This window comes from Cyprinodon variegatus, unplaced genomic scaffold, assembly GCF_000732505.1.
Source record: "Cyprinodon variegatus isolate N-32 unplaced genomic scaffold, C_variegatus-1.0 Scaffold1025, whole genome shotgun sequence".
Taxonomy (NCBI): Eukaryota; Metazoa; Chordata; class Actinopteri; order Cyprinodontiformes; family Cyprinodontidae; genus Cyprinodon; species Cyprinodon variegatus.
The window spans coordinates 145,099-167,502 of record NW_015151478.1 but is presented as its reverse complement, the minus strand read 5'-3'; positions in this window follow the sequence as shown (position 1 = coordinate 167,502).

The following is a 22,404-nucleotide window of genomic DNA, read 5'->3' as shown; positions in this document are numbered from 1 at the left end:
TAGGAACATAAGGAACAATCAGATCTCTGATATAAGATGGAGCTTGGCCATTTAAGGCTTTATTTCTGAGAAGGAGGATTTTAAATTCTATTCTGATTTAAATTCTATTCTAATTCAAAGTCTCAGGGAATTCTTTCCCAAAAACACATTTTCATGATATACACTATAACCTCTCAAAACCCACTTTTACAAATGACTCAGAATGCATTAAAATTACACTGGTAAAATGTTTACCAATATAGACATGTTAGACATCGTTGGAAAACTTAGATTCTCCACAATTCAACCACCTAGTTCATTTTATTGACATAGTGAGCACCAAAGCACAATTATAGCAACATGTCAAAATGTATCATGACAAAGCAACCACAACAAGCAAGCATGTCTTTGTTACTGCTGTTCAAAAAAGACTTAGTATTTTCCAGAATAATAAAAAAAAAAAAACTACTTTGAGTCATGTTTGAACTGATGCAGCTTGGGTGTTTTACTCACCCATTTTTTATGTATATATTCAGAAACTAGAAGGTGTTAGCTTTCAAATAATGTATCACACATGTAATTTGGGCTTACAGTTCCTCTAATATTTGCTTTTTCATTTGGGTATGCAAAATAGGTGAATTTCCCAGAAATTAGGTGGATGTTAAGAGGATAAAAGTGTAAACAACAAAAAAGAGTAGTTGCTGTCGCTGTTCAGATTACGTGCTAAAAGAGTAATTTCTCTACTTCATTATTTACTACTTAACAATTGCTTCTTTTTATTGGTCTTCCTGGAAGCCATGTCATATAATCTGTTTAGAAAAAAGTAGAGCTTTTTAAGCCAAACTCGACTGTTGCTTGCTCTCCCTGTAGTACAGATAAACACATACACTGCAGACTTCTTCAGCACTGCCTGGCAGTTCTCTCTACTGACAGTTGACAATGTAATCTGGCATTAAATGTTGATTTCACTGTTGAAGTGTAACTGACATCCTGCTTGTCAGGCTCTTATTTGTTTCTGCTGCTCATTCAGACACAATAGGGGGTGTATTTCAGACGCCTGGGGGACATATGTTAGTGGTTTGGTGAGTTTATGAATCCTAAACGGTTTTGTTTTTGTATGTGTGTGCAAAAAAAATTAAGACAAATGGCTCCCTTAACCTGGGCCCTATCTTCAAAAAGCTGAATCTAAAAATCCCAGGATAAGTGACCTAGCAGAAAGAGTGCATCATGCCATCATCTGTTCCACAATGGCCAAGACAGGCTACATAGGTGCAGATACCTCAAGCCAAGTATAAATAACCCCAGGTAAATGCACATCTGCAATTCCTTCAAGAGATAACAAAGTCGATAACAGATAAAAATTGATTCAGCAAAGAATAATAGACTAAATGCCTAAAATACACATCCCCAGACCCTTTCTCTTAACTGAATATGTGATAATTTAAGGAGTTAATTTTTTGATTTCTTTTTTAAATGAACAACTATTAACCTAAACATAAAAAGTAAAAGCCAGGGTTTCGTCATACAGTGTGAGTTCACAGCTCACGATGCATGTTCTGCATGACGCTCTGATCCGATCTACCTGCTCACACTGCACATCTAAAAACCACATCAGACTCGGAGAGTGCCATCTCTCTCCCCGGAGAGAGGTGGCACTACTGGGACTCATCTATCTGGGAGCCAAACCAGTAGAAGAGGAATATGAAGCTCACTAGAGTGAAACACGCTGCCCTGGCTATTTTGCAATTTTGTGCTGAAAGCCCTAAAAAGAAAAGTTGGCAAAGTTAGGACAAAGACATACCTGATGGAAGAGAAAGTGTTAGGTCTTTGTGTTTTTGCTCATTTTCAGATTGGCAGGCTTGGTGGGTTCCAGCTGTTACTCCGTGATGACAATCACTTGGGGCCTTTATATTGGAGCAGTTTCCTGGACCAAGTTGCTAGTTGGTTTCGCTCTCTCAGTGGTAAAAAAGGTCAAGCTCTGTTAGTGATCTAAGCTCCCAGAGTCTCCTCTAACCTCTCCTTGCTCTCGTCCTCCACAGAACCAGACCGGACGCTCACCAGGATCAGGTCCGTTCCCTTCATCTGCTCGCTGCTCTGGAACTGTCTCCTCTCCGGTGACTCCTTACAGGACCAATCAGCCTGCCTGTCCACCCTCAATCCAATACAAGACCATCCTCTGGGGTGTCTTGGAGAGCGTCCAAACTCAGACTCTCTCTCTCCCTGTTGCTATCTAAGTTGACTGAGCTGTTCTCCATTAAACCATTAAATGCCTCTGTGTCCGCTGTTGTCGCTTGCTTAAGAGTCTGGTTAAGCACCATGTCAGAGAAATCTAGGGATTTAGGAGAGGGGAGCATTTTGAAGAAGATCTGAGAGGTAGAAGCAAGATTATTCATGACCTTGAACACTACATCAAGGTTTTGAACTGAATTCAAACGCTGACAGGGAGCCAGACAAGCCTCTGTAGGACTGGGGTAATGTGATGAAATTAATTTGGTAATCAATCTTGCAGCTGAATTCTGGACCAACTGAAGCTTATGGACGGATTTCTGATTAAGACCAAGTGGCAGTAATTAATGCGGGAGGTGAGGAGTCTATGAACCAGAACAACAGCAGAGTGCGGGGAAAGGAAAGGTAAAAAGAAGATGAATGTTATTGGTGCTTGAGGGGAATGAGAGAGTGGTATCAAGGATGACACCCAGATTCTTGACCTGACAGAGGGAGAGACAGTGGCACTGTGAGCTAAAAAGAAATAAACTGTCAGTTTTGAATTTTGTTCTCACTAGGAATTCTTGGATAAATCTGCAGTTTTTAGGTACATTGGAACAAGACAAAAAACTTTCTACTGGGAGCTGGTAAACCGCTTTGTGGCATGAAAGAATCATATGGTTCTGAATGTGAATAAAACAAGGGAAGTGATTGTCAATTTCAGATGAAATGGGAAAAAGTTCAGGCATCTAGGGAGAAAAATTGGAAATGATGAAGAAGTATAGATATCTCGGTGTTTAATTGGACAACAACTTGACTGGAAATGAAATTGCTCTCCCTGTGCATGTACTGGTTCTGTCCAGCTACTCTGGCTTCCTTCCCGAAGTTCAAAACCATGAGTTAGGTTAATTGGCTTCTCTAAAATTGTCCTTAGGTGTGAGTGTCTGTGTGCATGGTTGTATGTCTTTGTGTGTCTCTAGACTGCCCATAGCCACAACCCTGAAAAGGACTAAGCAGTGTTAGGAATCCAGTCTGTGTGGGTTTTTGTTTTTGTGTTTTGCCCCTCCACCACCAGGTGGCGCCCTGTTCTCGTTGGTCCTCCCACACACCTGTGACTGGTTGGCTCATTACTGAGGACTTCTTAAGCGGTGGATTGTCACTAATTCGACGCCAGAGTGTTTGCTAGTTTTGGGTACTCTAGCCAAGCTGAGTTTAGCTGAGTCTAACAGAGTCTTTGTTTCTCTGAGTCTAACGTGATTTTTGTCTTTTGCCTTTCTGCAGGAAGTCATCCTGAATACTGGATGTTTGGCCTTCTCCCCCTGGAAGGATTGTCTGAGCTTCATACTGAGCAGATGATTAATCTCCACACGTCCCGTTCAAGTTCTCCAGGAAATCTAAGTGGCAGTCCGCTTCATTGCTCCTCAAGATCCAACAAAACCAAAACCTGTCCGCCCTCCAACGAGCCCTTGACTGGATTCTGGGAAGAAACCTTTCTCCGCAATCCTGAGTCACGTTTATCTCTGTTTTTACAAGATGTGAACTCACTTTCAGTTCCCTGAATCCAATCCATGTGAACTCCTCAATAACCTGTTAAACTTTTACTCTGGTTTCTCTGAGTGGTTTTCTGCATGTGGGTCAGATCTCTTAAAAACATCATGACAAGCAGGAGAAAGTGGACGGATCAATGGATGGATGGTTGTACTGGATGGACGGATGAAACTATAGGTCAGAAATAATGATGTGAAAATGTAAAAACGGAGTTGAGTGATAAAACAACTTTTCAAACGTTCATTATCTCACAGAGCACTGTTTAATTAGTCAAAATGTATATGATTAATTGTACTCTTCATAAATCTGGCCTTTATGGAACAATGGCAAAATGATTTATTTAGGTCCAATTCAATAAAAGAATCAGTAGCAAAATTTTAATATTGCTGTTCACAGATGGCCTTCATCCAATCCACATTACTTTTGGTTATTTTACAAAGAGCAATGAGCAAAACTCTTGGAAATAGCAAAGCCATACACCTGCATTCTCCATTTTCAAAACAATTAGAAACCCATCTATCACACTTCTTCCACATCCTTCCAAATATGCACGCTCTGCTGGCCTGTCAAATATATATCCAAAAAAACACACTAAAGGGTGTTGTTTTAACATAAAAAAATGTGTTAAAGGCTCTGTACATGTTAACAGTAAATTCAGAAAACCATATTTAAAAAATTGGCCTTTTTATTCCTGACTGATTAGAGAGTATAACATTAGACATTCCTGAAGTAAAATAATGATTGGTTGTTTTGAGCTACAGTGTACACTTTGGAAAGTATTTTATCCTGGACAAAGACAGGACTTGAAAAACCATTATGGTTATCTGAAGGCCTTATAATTATATACAATTTGTCATTACGGACAGATGTCATGTCTGAATAATGAATGGTGTTATCGTCTCACCCCTGGCGTGATACCAGCGTCATTCCAAACATGAAAATTAATGCTTGCTGTGCTTTTCTTAAATAATAGCTGCAGACCAAAGGAGTCACAACCAGTTGTTTAAATCATACTTACAAATTCATATAAGATTCCAAGATAAATCAGATAGCAGTTTCTTATTTTTGGTTAAAAATATAAGGAAAACATTTATCGATTATTATTGATTATGACTTTATCTGTGTCTTCGAGTGCTGCAAAAATGTGAACTAATCTAAAATACTGCAGCTGTGCTAAAATTTGGGTTCCTCAGGTTTTGTAAATTCAGATAAGGAGGCTGAAAAGTGCTTTGATTTTTACTCAGATTTTATATGATGTCCACCTCTTTATTTTAGACTTAACTGTTTTAATGCAACATTATTGGTATGGCTTTTCTCTTTTTTTTTGCCATGGTTCTGGGTTCAACCTTTGATTTTCCAATCTTCCAGGCCAGCTATAACACAAAATCCCTCCGCAGAGAACAAAGGAAAAGTGGAAAATGTGTTACAAAACAAGCATTGGAAAGCTCATTGTTAAAAAAAAATAAAGAAGTAGACTAGGAGAGAGACAGAGAGAAAGAGAGAGAAAAAAAATCTAATCCAACAACAACCACTGTTGAGACGGCAGGGTGAGCCTCAGGTATTTCACGCACTTCAAAACTTCAAATTAAGAAGCAATTATATTCTCTCCTGGGTCATTACTAAGCCTTCTAAGGTAATAGAGCCGCACCTACGGTTTAATTGCAGGGATTACAATTGAATAGGCACAATTTCCTTTACCAGTACTGACAGAAACAAAAACATTCTCAGGAAGACAAAAAACTTTAACAGCCAATTGACTAACGCACTGAAAGACCTGATTGAAACGAAAACATGGAATCTCTCTCATAACACCTGCCGTGTAATCTTTTGATCCCATTATCTTTTGTTACCCCTTTTTATATTAGGTTACACACCTCAAATTATCAGTTGCATTTGCAACTTTCCAACATTAGCATTCTTTGCAACGATCTAAGCTTTGTGGCCAAAATATTTTATCACTAGTTTTGCAAGAATAAAACATAATTTTAACTATAAAAAAAGAATCGGTTGATAATTAATGACTAGGGAGTGCAGACCCAAACAGTACATTTCTTATAGTCAGTGAATGCTTAGTTAAGGCAAAAGTGTGCATTAATATGAAATAGTAGAGTGAGAGTTTTAGATACAGGGCAGAGGAACATCCTCTTTCTATTAAGTGGCATTAGCCCTGACCTTGTTAAAGGAGAAACATTCCCTCATGTCACCACAGTGTCTGCAGGGGCTGGAGAGGGGCGCGACCTAACCCCATTATCAGCCTTTTCTCTTATTATAGCCTGTCAACTACACTTTCTTGTGACAAGCAGTCGTGTATGATTTAATATTTCTTTTGAAATAAATTTCATTAACTATTTTGAAATATGGCTGTGTGAGTGATCACAAAGGTGGGAATCTTTTAGAAAAGGGCCAAACAGAGTTCAGTGCAATTTATCTTTAACGCATGAGTCGCATTTATAGCTTTTTCTTAAGAATACTGTCAATTAGAAATGACAAGTCATAAAACCAACAATTTAACAAAAGTTACATCACATCACTGAAACTGATTTATACCTGTTTTCTGTAATTAAAAACCAAAGAAACTTTTATTGCACCGCATGATCATTAAACATGTAAAAGTAAAGTGTTCCGAGGTACTCATAGTAGGTGTTGGTGTAATGTAGGATTTTGAAGCCATGCATGGGTCAGCATGTTCCAAGACCCTTAAATCACCTGAGTGCTGTTGTAATTACAGCTCTCTAGGACGCCACTCAACCCTCTAATACCCCGGGGGTTCTGAAGCGGCGCCACTTATTGCGCAACCTTTCAGAGAGAAAAACACTGAGAAGGGGGAGGGGTACTGGGATGGCCTGGGGGAAATTCAAGGTTAATCCCTCAAATGTTGTCTGACAAGCAATGAAACTGGGTGGGACTGAGCGCAGGGTGTGGGGATTAGAGTGTTTTCCTCCCCTTGAAACCAGGATAATGCGTATTGTTTATACTTTTATTGGAAGCTCACAAAAGTTGAAATCAAATAAGCCTGAATATGCTTTCTTTCACTATCTTTACTTATTTTTCTTCTCCTTTTTTTAATCTAACATGAGTCTAACAAATTATTCACGGACACATAATACATTAAGACATGGATAAATAATGGCTGCATAATCCTTGATGCTTCTGCCTTTTTTTGAGAAATATTCCTTGGTTGCTGAAAGTTGCAAACAGCGGCATTTCTTCTGTGGTCCTTTGAAGTTTACGGCATGAATGTGTTGGCCGTGCTTTTATCCATTTGCTTCCAGTTTGCTGAGTGGTTTCCTGCTCATTTGTAATTATGAGTCTAACTCTTCTGTCTTTCTTCACTCCTTGATTTAGTCACGATTAAAGGAAATTTGCACAAGTATCAGAGGTTTTGCACATGCTTACCCCGTCTGGCGACAATTTGAAGACAAACCAGGCAAAGATCAGGTGAAGAGAAGCGCTGCGACTGCAGAGATCTTTTGTTATGAGGCGTAATGACTTCTGAAGTAGTAAAAAAGTAAATACTGAGCTTATTCAATCTTGCATTTTTTATTTAAAAAATTGTGGCACTATTAATCCTGTCATCCCCTGAGTAGATCTGTTCTCTCATAATCAGACTACAATTTGACACTTTTAATTACATCAAACAAAGGGTTTATATTTTTAATCTTCTGTGGTATCCGTGATGTAGTGTATCTGAATACAGTGCATCAAGGGTTAATGCTTTACGCAGGTTACGTATAGGAAGTACAGTAGACTAATAGGATTGTGTGTGTGGGATCACGGGGTGTGGGACGTCTTACGTCTGGTGAAGTTGGTTGTTCAATAAAAGGTTGCGTAACGTCAAGACACAGTTGGTCCGCGCTGATTTATTCTCCTAAAAATAGGAGATACGACACGTGACAGGGTTTAAATTTAATTTATTGTTGTTTTTGTACTTTTGTTATCTAGCTTTAGAAACAGTCACCCATCTTGTCTTGCTGATGCCCAGTGGCAGAGGTCAGGATCTCAAAGTTTCTTTAGAACCACCTGAGAAGTCAGTTGGGTGCCAGGAAAAGCTGTGTATTTTAATAAGTTTGCATACCTTGCTGCAGCACCTTCCTACAACATTGTTTGTCAATAGAGGTGCCATGTCAAGTCTCTGCACTATGGTGTGAATGCACAGCAGTATTTCCTACAGTATGTAAAGACAGCAATGCAATACAATAATTGTACTACATCTGTATTTTGACCAGACAGACATCATTCAACTGCCAAAAGAATACAAGACTAAATTCACACACACACACACATGAAAAAAAAACATGTGGGTACATTTTTATTTTCAATTCAATGCAAGTCCAACTGATGATGTAGGCTCAAATCATTTAAACCTAATGAGCGATTCAGGTTTGGGCTGCACAATTAAACAGTGGGTAAAGTTAATCTTGCAGCAAAAGGTTCTGGGTTTGATTTCTGGCCTGGGGTCTTTCTGCATGTTCTCCCTGTGCATGCGATTGATTGGCAACCTGTCCAGGGTGTCAATGGGCCTCTCGCCTACTGACAGCTGGAGATAGGCACCAGCACCGTTCACGACCCCTGCAGGGATTAGCATGAAGGAAAATGGATGGATGGATGATGTAGGCTGAAAACCTTAAAACCAGGAAGACAAACAAATACCCTTTAATCCTTATGTGTTAGAACAGTAAATAAAGGCAAGCATTGTAAGCATGCAGTCTTTGCAACTTTTTTCATCCATTACTAATGACTGAAAGTTACACATAACGTAAACATTAAAAAAATGAAAGTAACTAGATGTTTAATTTAAAATGACCTTTAACGAAAATGCTTAGATAAAATTTAAGATCTGAAAATAATGAATAGATTTAAAAAAATATCCTCAAAATAGTAAAAAAAAAAAATCCCAATAAAACCCAACAACCGAAATCAACTAACGAAACAAAAAACTCAATGAAACACACAGAACAGACCTGTACTGCTAAAGAAAAGTAGCTCTTATGCCGGTACAACAAAGTTGTTGTTTTTTCGCTATAACAGTATGAAATGGTTAGATGTTAAAATGAAGCTGCTCTGATCGGTGATTAATAGTAAACTGCCTGGTAAAAAATAAATAAATTCGGACACAGTTCAGAAATCGGGATGATTTCACTGAAATGATCCCCATCTTGTATTAATGTGATGTAATTTTGGAAGTAGCTTACAGCTTTATTGGTGTCCAAATATTATTGAATAAAAAAGTCCAATTAACCAGATGAAATTATGTTTTTGTGTTTTATATCTGCTACCAAGTCCTCCTCAGGCCAGAGGGAAATTAAACATGTAGTACATTTATTGGGGCTGTGATAAATGACACTGATATGTGACTTGCTAATTTACGTAGTCAGCAATCTTTTGCCATGCTATTTGGTGTCTCTTTTATGCCGCTACCATGTTTGACTTTTCATCAAGAACAGTGTTACCATATAGAGTCGATGTTTTCCAGCAACCAGCCCAATTAATATATTGTTATATTTACTGTGTGAACATGAACACACTTTAGTACAACTTAATTCAACACTACATTTCAGAACACTACAATCCAACAAAATCTGCCCAGAGTTGTTCTCCATAAACAACTCTGACCCAGCCACCATAGCAATGTCAGATCCAGTACTGGTACTAACATGTTTGCAGATGGATTCATAACCATATAGACTGCTCCTCTTTTTTATATTAAGAAGACCAACTATAATCATCTTTACATAACTGAAATAATCACATTTATTATGGTTGAACATTGAACATCTGAACGCTGAACTTTTATTTTGGTGAAATATACTACTATCCATTGTGATTTGGGCAACAGTGGCGTCGTTGTTTTATGTTTTCTGTTACATTTAAGCACATAATTACAATAATATTTAATTTACACCCCTTTTGCTAATCAAAATGAAAAAAAATACTCGGGCTGGGTCCTTTCAGGCAGCCCATCAATTGGGACAAACTAATGTCACAAAGACTGACAAAGCTAAAGTCAATCAGTCAATAAAGAAAAGTAAGAATGTACCTGAAATACACAATATGTCCCTGTGCCAGACTTGTATTTTTAGGCTAAGATAATAAAATGTTTATTTTGTATAAATGTGCTTGTCTTTATTTTAAACCTTACTGTTCAATTTTGTAATCGTTGTTGATGTAGGTACAACATTTTGATTTACTGGTTGTGACTGGTTGTTACCAGAAAGCTTCCTGAAGAGGTGGCGAAACGTCTTCAAATCTTGGAAACCAAGTCCACTGGATATTTTTTGAACTTTTACGGAATTAATATCTCTCTGTCAGTTATCTATATAAGCAGATATGCATTAATGAATTGATTATTGTCTTTCACTTGTTTACATCTTTTTCACCTATCGTTTGTCTCCAATTTGAAAAGGTTCATTGGGGTTTGTCAGGTTAATTACCTGTAGACATGGCACAGAACAAAGAAACCAGGGAGGGTCACTAAATATGTAGTCTAGACTTGGTGTCTCGCTACCTCCCTGTGTGTCCCTCTATTTATTCAAAGGGCCTGTCCTCTGACCTGATGAGGAGTCAACCTCTAACTTTAAAGGAGTCCCAATTGTCTCCAGATCATTACTAGTCATTCATCCTTTAATCTTACCATGAAAACACTGTTTTGTTTCCAAAAAGGGTTGTTTTGTTTAAACTACAAGAGTTCATCACCTCAGCAGTTAAAACATGGTATATTCAAGGCTTCCGCCTGAGACAATCAGCAGGGCAGAAGAAGGGTTTTGGGGGTAGAGAGACAGTTAGTCTCACCCTCTCTAATTCTCCACCTTTGAAGTGGTGAAGATTGGGCTTGTAATCAGCCTAATTGATTGTAACAAGGCGGTAAGACCAGAGAGCGAGAAAGAGACAGAGAGATGTGGGCTGGTTTCAGAGAAACACTTGAGTTGGGGTTGAGTACTAATTCGCCATAATGACAGCAATTACTCCAAGCACAAACAATGATACAGAGCTCTCAAAGTTCTGAAACAAAATGCAATATACTCTCAATGTAGTAAAGAACAGCAAAAATGATATAATAAAAACTAAATTCAACTGCTGCTGTTTAAATATTAGCGGTTATTTGAAAAGCAATCTTACATTTATCATGTAGATCCACTTGAAAAAAAAAACAAAACAAAAAAAACTCTTTTTGCAACAATCAAAACAGAATATTTAAAACTCTGCAGGTCAGTCCACAACAACATAACTAGTTTTATATAGTTCTCGTATCTAATGCACAGAAAAAAATTTTTTCTTCATATTAATACCCTTTTTCTCTGTCTTTTCTTTTCTTTTTTCCTTTCTTGTTTTCTTTTTCACTCATCTGGAGTTAATCCTCTCTTTTCCTGCCTATTATTACAGCTGGTAACTATATTTAAATTAGCAGGCAACACATCCAAAAGATCTTGAAGAAGTCAAAAGATGAAAACTAAGTAGAAACTAAGTAAAAAGATGCAAATTTTATTTGAAATTTTTAACATTATTTCAAAAATATTTTCTATCTTATTCTGATCAATAATATTTCAGCAGAGTTTAAATCATTATTCAAGCTGTAAAAACTTTAGTCAATATATATTTAAACTAAAATAGATATGGCTATTTCTGCTTCAAAGATTTAAGTAGCTTCTGATTTACTTGTCCAAATTATAACATATCAAGGTATTTGTTCAATTTTCCCATCAAACTTTTATAACTTTGAAATTGTGTTAAGATTAGTGAAACATACAGAAACATGATTTGTTTAACCAAAATAAAAAAAATAAAAATAAAAAAAAAACTGTTGGTATGCATGTTTTCTAAGCCAAAACCAGGCTTAGTTTTTGGTCCACTCTATAAACCTCAAACTCAACGCTATTTCTTACATTTTGAATTTAAAAAAGCTTCCTGGATGGGAAGTGAAACGTATTCAAACTTGGAAACAAAGTCCTGTGGATTGTTTTTTTTGTTTTGTTGCTTTTTTGGAAAAAAAAACTGTCATATCATATTCTTGAGTTTCCTTAAAACCCTGTCCTCTTTTACCAGAGTCCTCCTCCCCCCAAAAAAGGACTCACTTTAGCAGATTAATATCACATAAAGCAGCTATATATTTTAAAGAATCTGTTCCATTTCTATCTCCTCTGTAATATTTACTGTAACAATGCTGCCTAGGGCAACCATTTGATTTATTTCATTTGATTTGTGAGCACCTATGTCAAGCAGCTAGTAAGCTGCTATCTTAATCTTATTTCGAATCTATTTATTTTCTTTCATGTAACCATGTGTATTGAATCATAGTTATTACCTTGTTTCTAACCAGTTCAGTAGCTAGTCCCTTGTGCTTCATTTCAAAGGAGGTCAGAAACCTTTGACCCTCAGGGTGAAGAAAGGGTCATCACAATCAACTGACAGTCACTTTTCTCTACAGGGTCAGCCCAAAGACCAGTTGAAGTGCTTGTGTTCTTTGTACTGCCTATCAGGGCTCTGGCCTTTATCTCAGAGTAACAGGAGTCTTTAGCTCATTAAACAGCAGTGAGCTTGAGTCAGAAGCTCCCTGCAAAGCAAGGACACAAATGCACGCACAAACACAGGAAGGGTTTTATCAGATCTTGAGGCATTGCAGTGTGAGGTCATGTGCTTGTTTTTACTTCAGTTTAATTGGTCATCCAGCTAATGAGACAATCTGTCAGTCAGCTACGCTTTCAAGGATTTCATTTCTGAATAGATGACTAAAAGACCACTCTTTGTTTCACTGAAATAGATAATCATATTACTTGGTTTACTTCTTGGCTATCTGCCAGCTGAGTTAGACAGCCATCAAGAGACTTTTGAATACTTAACTTTTAAAACATCAGTGATTGGCTTTGCAGTTTTCTTTTCCTTATTTTGTTACAGTGGCCGATTTATTTAGTAAGTGCTTTTGTTTTTGTAACTATGTAAGACTGATGAACCAGACCAGTTGCCAAACTGACTCAAATTGAGAATAATCACAAAATGTAAATCCAAAAACCACTCGAAGCTTAGGAACAATTTTTAGATTCAGTGGCATGAGCTTTACATTTGTCATATAAATAATTTTTTGGGACTAATACGCAAGTGTATTGTATGAGTGGCATATAAAGCTTCTTTTTCTGACCTTTTTCTTGGCTTAAAAATTATAATCAACAGTTTAAACTGTTATTTTCAGTAAACAACTGATAGATTGATTACACCTGTAAAATTAAATCTATGAACTGTTTTTTGAAATAATTACAGATATTTTTTATTCTTTTCTACGAGCCCAGTTGGAGACAATGAAATGCACGTTCTGAACCTCATCAGTGATAAAATTATGATAGCATTGCTGACAGTTTTAGATCAATTACAAAATAAAAATTATGCATCAACGCTGTTGTGTCACATAGCATTTCAAAAAAATGCATGGAAGTTTATAGATGTAAATGACAAAACCTAAAAAAGGTAAAAATATCATTATACTTCAATTGTAAAATCATTACACATTGTAATTATTTACGACCTCTTTGGGTTATGAGTAAAACAGAGCAAGTTAAATGTTGGACCACTTAGTAAGTGATAGGTAAAAATTATTGTAAAGATGTGTAGATAGTGGATTAGTTGTCCTAAAACATTCTGCATTACCAACAAATTGTATTTCTTTATCTCTTTAAAAAAGGCCACTTTTTTTTTTTTTTCTCCCGTTGAGGTATTTATCTGTTTAACTTAAAGTGACATGATTTCAGTAATTAAATATTTTGTCATTTCTGGCTGGGAAATATAAAAAACAAATAAATGTTTTCAAGATGGAATGAATTAATGGGGAAAAATACCGCTTAATTTACTTTTACATATTTGCAATTTTTTTAAATAATGAAAAATCAAGAATAATAGCAGAAATGTGTCTCCTAACGGCGGACAGCATTTCCTGAGGATAACAAAAAGTAATAGTAAGAGTAGCTACTATACAGAGGGCGGGGCATTTAATTATGTACCTATTCAATTTTGACGATCCTCTCCCGTTTCTTTCAAAAATCAGTGATTCTGCTTTACTTTTCTCTATTTGTTCCTTCACTCTTTTCTATCGCAGTATTTTTCTTCTCAGTCCATCTTAGCTGAGAAAGCAAGAAAGATGGTTTACTGATTCTCAAACAGACACAGTAGCTTTCAAAATGGCAGCCTTAAAATCAATCTTTGACCCACAATCAGCAAATCACATATTACTCATACGGCACCTTCACTATTTAAATCTGCCAATCACTGTAGCTTTCAAGAGCGGGGGAAAGGGGAAACAAAATTACCTGTTACATACATAATGTAAAGATATTTTGAAATATCAATAAATGCATTTGTGATTTAAATGAAGAGCAATAGATTTAAATACAATTTCAAACTGGTAACTTGTCCTGTTTTCAGGAGAAAAGAAATGCTGACTCTTGGGATAATAACAATTAAATTGGAGTTAAAACAGTTTAAATAGCCTTTTTTTGTGGAAAAAAACAAACAAACCTAAAATAGGCTATTATGGGCAGCAAAGTCGTGGTAAATTTAAGAGCATCCTTCAATCAAAAAAGATAATCCTATTGCAAATTACTTCCCAAAGTGAAAATTAATGTTGTAGTAATTCTTATTTCCCCCCACAAGTTGTTGTATGTTAAAAGCTGTAGACGGGAACAATCCTCTGTACTGGTCTGTCTTGGATTGGCTCAGGAGAATTTTTTTCTAAAGACACTGTTGTTGTTTAACAGTCTTCCTAAGAGCTTGTTACATTTGGTCCACTTTGTTCATCATTTTATTATGAATTCCACTTGGTGAAATTATCTCCAGCCATTCTAGAGGGGTTTCTTCAACAGAGCCGACCTTCTTTATCAGCGTCTTTAGCTTCTTTAAGTAATTTGCTCTGATGCTGTTACCCCAACAGATGATGGCAGAAGAGATAACACTCTACACAACAGACTTATAGAAGATATACAGTATCTTGATGCAAACACTGAAGAGCCTAAGCTTCCTTAAGCAGTACAGTTTACTCCTTCCCTTCTTGTCAACAACTTCAGAGTTGGATTTCCAATTGGGTTTGTTGTCCAACTTAACATGTAGGAATTTCTATTCTTCCCCCAACTCCCCTTTTTCTCCCATCATGTAAATATGATTCAACGTGTTCCTTGTTCCTCTGAAATCAATAATTACCTTCCTTGTTTTGCTCACATTCATAATCAGATGATTGTTTCCATACAATGCCTCAAAGCGGTTAACCAGCTTCTTGTACTCAGCCTCTTGTCTATCCCTGATAAACCCAACAACTGCAGCCATTGCAGATGACAGGGATCTGTCTTGTACTGGAATTTCTAACTTCACAGAGTAAAAAAGTATGGGAGAGTGCCATCCCCTGCGGTGCTAACTAACTAATTACATACTTGACCCTTTAGTCTCACAAACTGTGGTTTCTTTGTCATGTAGTCTTTGATCCAGGCAATTGCTGAGGCCTCCATTGGGTACTTTTGGAGTTTTTGACAACATAAATCAGGCTGAACTGTGTTAAACACACTGGAGAAATTAAAGAACATTATCATGGTGGTGATAATTTGCTTGCTCAGGTGGATCAACAGAAGGCTCTCTATGACCTTCATAATGTGGGATGTCAGGGCAAAATGTTTTGTGTCAATGTGGATTGTTGGCTTAGAAAGGTGGGCGTGGTAGGGAGCAACACCATCTTTTGATTTGGTTGAGAAGAGGCACATAAAAACAGTAGTGTCAATGGCAAAGACAGAAGATGAAACTTTAGAGGTGTAACAGGGTATCTTTGGGTCAAAGAAGTGCAAAATGTCTATCCGACTGTGGGGAAGATGGAAGGATGCTGAATTTGTTCCTGAACTCAACCTATTGGAAACTTTGCTCAGTTAATTGGTTCTGTCCAGAATTCCATCTATCTGATCCTCTTTCAAACAGAAAGAGGATCAGCTTTTAGCTTAGCTCCTCTAAAATACCTCTTTGCTTTTTCTTATCTTGACCTAAATTTGTTACTTTACAGTACACTGCTCAATATTTTCCTGCCCACCACTGCTGAAGGTTATTTTTTTACTTGTTTACTAGTTCCTTCAGATCACTTGGGACACAGGGTTTATTATCTGGTAAGCATCTCACACTTCTGGTGTGGACGGTGTTATCTACACAGAAGTTTGTGTAGTCAGTTACACAGTCATTGCNAAAAAAAACTGTCATATCATATTCTTGAGTTTCCTTAAAACCCTGTCCTCTTTTACCAGAGTCCTCCTCCCCCCAAAAAAGGACTCACTTTAGCAGATTAATATCACATAAAGCAGCTATATATTTTAAAGAATCTGTTCCATTTCTATCTCCTCTGTAATATTTAACAATGCTGCCTAGGGCAACCATTTGATTTATTTCATTTGATTTGTGAGCACCTATGTCAAGCAGCTAGTAAGCTGCTATCTTAATCTTATTTCGAATCTATTTATTTTCTTTCATGTAACCATGTGTATTGAATCATAGTTATTACCTTGTTTCTAACCAGTTCAGTAGCTAGTCCCTTGTGCTTCATTTCAAAGGAGGTCAGAAACCTTTGACCCTCAGGGTGAAGAAAGGGTCATCACAATCAACTGACAGTCACTTTTCTCTACAGGGTCAGCCCAAAGACCAGTTGAAGTGCTTGTGTTCTTTGTACTGCCTATCAGGGCTCTGGCCTTTATCTCAGAGTAACAGGAGTCTTTAGCTCATTAAACAGCAGTGAGCTTGAGTCAGAAGCTCCCTGCAAAGCAAGGACACAAATGCACGCACAAACACAGGAAGGGTTTTATCAGATCTTGAGGCATTGCAGTGTGAGGTCATGTGCTTGTTTTTACTTCAGTTTAATTGGTCATCCAGCTAATGAGACAATCTGTCAGTCAGCTACGCTTTCAAGGATTTCATTTCTGAATAGATGACTAAAAGACCACTCTTTGTTTCACTGAAATAGATAATCATATTACTTGGTTTACTTCTTGGCTATCTGCCAGCTGAGTTAGACAGCCATCAAGAGACTTTTGAATACTTAACTTTTAAAACATCAGTGATTGGCTTTGCAGTTTTCTTTTCCTTATTTTGTTACAGTGGCCGATTTATTTAGTAAGTGCTTTTGTTTTTGTAACTACTATGTAAGACTGATGAACCAGACCAGTTGCCAAACTGACTCAAATTGAGAATAATCACAAAATGTAAATCCAAAAACCACTCGAAGCTTAGGAACAATTTTTAGATTCAGTGGCATGAGCTTTACATTTGTCATATAAATAATTTTTTGGGACTAATACGCAAGTGTATTGTATGAGTGGCATATAAAGCTTCTTTTTCTGACCTTTTTCTTGGCTTAAAAATTATAATCAACAGTTTAAACTGTTATTTTCAGTAAACAACTGATAGATTGATTACACCTGTAAAATTAAATCTATGAACTGTTTTTTGAAATAATTACAGATATTTTTTATTCTTTTCTACGAGCCCAGTTGGAGACAATGAAATGCACGTTCTGAACCTCATCAGTGATAAAATTATGATAGCATTGCTGACAGTTTTAGATCAATTACAAAATAAAAATTATGCATCAACGCTGTTGTGTCACATAGCATTTCAAAAAAATGCATGGAAGTTTATAGATGTAAATGACAAAACCTAAAAAAGGTAAAAATATCATTATACTTCAATTGTAAAATCATTACACATTGTAATTATTTACGACCTCTTTGGGTTATGAGTAAAACAGAGCAAGTTAAATGTTGGACCACTTAGTAAGTGATAGGTAAAAATTATTGTAAAGATGTGTAGATAGTGGATTAGTTGTCCTAAAACATTCTGCATTACCAACAAATTGTATTTCTTTATCTCTTTAAAAAAGGCCACTTTTTTTTTTTTTTCTCCCGTTGAGGTATTTATCTGTTTAACTTAAAGTGACATGATTTCAGTAATTAAATATTTTGTCATTTCTGGCTGGGAAATATAAAAAACAAATAAATGTTTTCAAGATGGAATGAATTAATGGGGAAAAATACCGCTTAATTTACTTTTACATATTTGCAATTTTTTTAAATAATGAAAAATCAAGAATAATAGCAGAAATGTGTCTTTCCTAACGGCGGACAGCATTTCCTGAGGATAACAAAAAGTAATAGTAAGAGTAGCTACTATACAGAGGGCGGGGCATTTAATTATGTACCTATTCAATTTTGACGATCCTCTCCCGTTTCTTTCAAAAATCAGTGATTCTGCTTTACTTTTCTCTATTTGTTCCTTCACTCTTTTCTATCGCAGTATTTTTCTTCTCAGTCCATCTTAGCTGAGAAAGCAAGAAAGATGGTTTACTGATTCTCAAACAGACACAGTAGCTTTCAAAATGGCAGCCTTAAAATCAATCTTTGACCCACAATCAGCAAATCACATATTACTCATACGGCACCTTCACTATTTAAATCTGCCAATCACTGTAGCTTTCAAGAGCGGGGGAAAGGGGAAACAAAATTACCTGTTACATACATAATGTAAAGATATTTTGAAATATCAATAAATGCATTTGTGATTTAAATGAAGAGCAATAGATTTAAATACAATTTCAAACTGGTAACTTGTCCTGTTTTCAGGAGAAAAGAAATGCTGACTCTTGGGATAATAACAATTAAATTGGAGTTAAAACAGTTTAAATAGCCTTTTTTTGTGGAAAAAAACAAACAAACCTAAAATAGGCTATTATGGGCAGCAAAGTCGTGGTAAATTTAAGAGCATCCTTCAATCAAAAAAGATAATCCTATTGCAAATTACTTCCCAAAGTGAAAATTAATGTTGTAGTAATTCTTATTTCCCCCCACAAGTTGTTGTATGTTAAAAGCTGTAGACGGGAACAATCCTCTGTACTGGTCTGTCTTGGATTGGCTCAGGAGAATTTTTTTCTAAAGACACTGTTGTTGTTTAACAGTCTTCCTAAGAGCTTGTTACATTTGGTCCACTTTGTTCATCATTTTATTATGAATTCCACTTGGTGAAATTATCTCCAGCCATTCTAGAGGGGTTTCTTCAACAGAGCCGACCTTCTTTATCAGCGTCTTTAGCTTCTTTAAGTAATTTGCTCTGATGCTGTTACCCCAACAGATGATGGCAGAAGAGATAACACTCTACACAACAGACTTATAGAAGATATACAGTATCTTGATGCAAACACTGAAGAGCCTAAGCTTCCTTAAGCAGTACAGTTTACTCCTTCCCTTCTTGTCAACAACTTCAGAGTTGGATTTCCAATTGGGTTTGTTGTCCAACTTAACATGTAGGAATTTCTATTCTTCCCCCAACTCCCCTTTTTCTCCCATCATGTAAATATGATTCAACGTGTTCCTTGTTCCTCTGAAATCAATAATTACCTTCCTTGTTTTGCTCACATTCATAATCAGATGATTGTTTCCATACAATGCCTCAAAGCGGTTAACCAGCTTCTTGTACTCAGCCTCTTGTCTATCCCTGATAAACCCAACAACTGCAGCCATTGCAGATGACAGGGATCTGTCTTGTACTGGAATTTCTAACTTCACAGAGTAAAAAAGTATGGGAGAGTGCCATCCCCTGCGGTGCTAACTAACTAATTACATACTTGACCCTTTAGTCTCACAAACTGTGGTTTCTTTGTCATGTAGTCTTTGATCCAGGCAATTGCTGAGGCCTCCATTGGGTACTTTTGGAGTTTTTGACAACATAAATCAGGCTGAACTGTGTTAAACACACTGGAGAAATTAAAGAACATTATCATGGTGGTGATAATTTGCTTGCTCAGGTGGATCAACAGAAGGCTCTCTATGACCTTCATAATGTGGGATGTCAGGGCAAAATGTTTTGTGTCAATGTGGATTGTTGGCTTAGAAAGGTGGGCGTGGTAGGGAGCAACACCATCTTTTGATTTGGTTGAGAAGAGGCACATAAAAACAGTAGTGTCAATGGCAAAGACAGAAGATGAAACTTTAGAGGTGTAACAGGGTATCTTTGGGTCAAAGAAGTGCAAAATGTCTATCCGACTGTGGGGAAGATGGAAGGATGCTGAATTTGTTCCTGAACTCAACCTATTGGAAACTTTGCTCAGTTAATTGGTTCTGTCCAGAATTCCATCTATCTGATCCTCTTTCAAACAGAAAGAGGATCAGCTTTTAGCTTAGCTCCTCTAAAATACCTCTTTGCTTTTTCTTATCTTGACCTAAATTTGTTACTTTACAGTACACTGCTCAATATTTTCCTGCCCACCACTGCTGAAGGTTATTTTTTTACTTGTTTACTAGTTCCTTCAGATCACTTGGGACACAGGGTTTATTATCTGGTAAGCATCTCACACTTCTGGTGTGGACGGTGTTATCTACACAGAAGTTTGTGTAGTCAGTTACACAGTCATTGCAATGATGTGATTTCCATGTGGCTGATAAAGTGGATCCCAAAACAACATAATGGTGTCAGTGTCCTGACACCATTATCAAAAAGGCGATTCTACTCTTAAAAGTGAAAAACAAGATTTAGATCTGATTTAACAAAATGAGTTCTTACATTAAATACTTATGAGTTTTTCACATTTGATTGAAACAATTTTGTTTCCTCTTACAACTCAGCTGACAGTGTTGGAACGTTGCAAGTGTAACAGTAAGTAAAATGTGATTAAAATAACCAGTTTTTGCTACAAATTGATTTGGCCTGACATTTCTCTCTGTGTCAGCAACAGCAAAATGTAAACAGTTACCAAGACAACGCTGGTAAACTCTCTGGGCTAATATCATTTATAAAAAACAACTGCAAACAGTTAAACATTTGGGCTGCAGAAGCTGAATTTAATAGAAACATGTCCTGGATGAACCATCTGTTGTTCACAGCAATACCAACCCAACTCCATTGCATTTTCCAGCCTTGTTTAAATCGCTGTCTGCTCATATAGTGAGAAAGCCTGACAGAGAGATACTGAGGTACATGATATGGTCCTTCAGGCATGGTTAAGTAAAACACATTACACCCTATTTTCCATTAAAAGCCACAGGATTTAAAGCCCGAGGATTCCTATTAGCCAGATAATAGGAATTGCGGTTCATCAGCATGCATTTCCGTTACTCAGGAAGCTCCACGACAATCAGCCTGAGAAAAAATGTACCACACCTTTAGTCCAGTGGGTGGCAGTAAGAAGAACATACAAGTGTTTTTTTNAAAGCTATGAATAGAATCGGTGACAAAGGGCAATGCGGACCAGACTCTGACACCAGTCAGCACTTATTAAAGGGCCCGGCACTCCATACTCCCGGAGTACCCCCCACAGGACCCCCCCGGGGGCGCGTTTTTACCATACCTGTCATAAATGGTTTATATTTCATTTCAGTTACTACAGACAAATACAGGCAGTGGGAACTCTGAGTCCCTGGTATTATTTTGATGGCTCTCTGTTGGGAGTCCGACTGCTGCTATTGCAGGTTAGCTTAGCTAGCCTAGAAGTCAGAGTGGTCTGTCACAGAGACGCTAGCCATATCCCAATTCACTAAAACGCAAGCATGGACTCGTGTTCTCGCCAAGTACGTTCTTGACAAAGACACAGGACAGTTTAGACTTTGGGAGAAGAGGAGTAAGCAACATGAATATGGGTCAATTGGAACATAAGCATACTCGTGATATCACCACACGGTCGGCTCATCTGGATCTTTTCACCTGCTCTTATTAATAGTCTCTAGATAATAAAAAAATATGAATTTTGTTTCCTTAAGCTGGGGAATAATAATTAACATATTAAGATAAACACAAATCAAATCAGCATTTGCCAAAAAAAAAAAAAACTCAATCAGAGCCAGCGGTTTTTTTACACACAGCTATGCTGAGAGAGGGCTGCCGCGGTGCATGCTGGGACATCTGTTAATCTTGAAAAAGGACAAGTCTGCTCTGATGCATGCTCTGTAAAGAGGGAGGGGTGAGAACAACATCCGGGTACTAAAGGCCAATTTATACTTCTGACGCATACCCTCTGCAACTGTCAAATCTGTCTCTGTGCGCCACCATGCCCCCCACACAGAGGTTCTGCAACCGTCGTTGCGCACCTCAAAAAAATCCTCACTACACGTCAGCCGGTCGCAAACACGCACAGCCCTCAAGCGGAAGTAAGCAGACAAAAAGCAGCTGTGATTGGTCCTTTGTATGCCTTTCCGGCTGTAATTTCCAACTGGCCAATTGTATGGCTGTGGTTAGCCGGAGCTTCCACTCTACTTCCACAGCCTGCCCTGAAAAACCGACGCAGATACACAAGCCACCAATCCACATCCACCTGTAAGATGTTAGGGGTGTACTGTGTTCAAGCCCCAGGAAAGTGACCTCACCCAGGTTTATATGGAAATACTACCCAAAACTTTTTTCAATGGCAAATGTGCGGCACCTAGTTGTAAAACAATTTGCTATGGTTGCCATGCTTACACATCATAATAAGTATCAAAAAATTGTAAGTTAGAGGCAAAAATTCTTACACTCAGTCAACATCCAACACCACAGGCAAAAAAACAAACATTGGTAGAAAAAGAAACTCTGATTCCACTAAAGGAGAAACTAAAAGTCTCTTGAAAAGAAACATCAGAATCAAGCTAACAGAGCTACCATTTAGCTCTGTTAGTTTTAGTTACATGCAAAACACTTTAAGAAGTACAATAGATG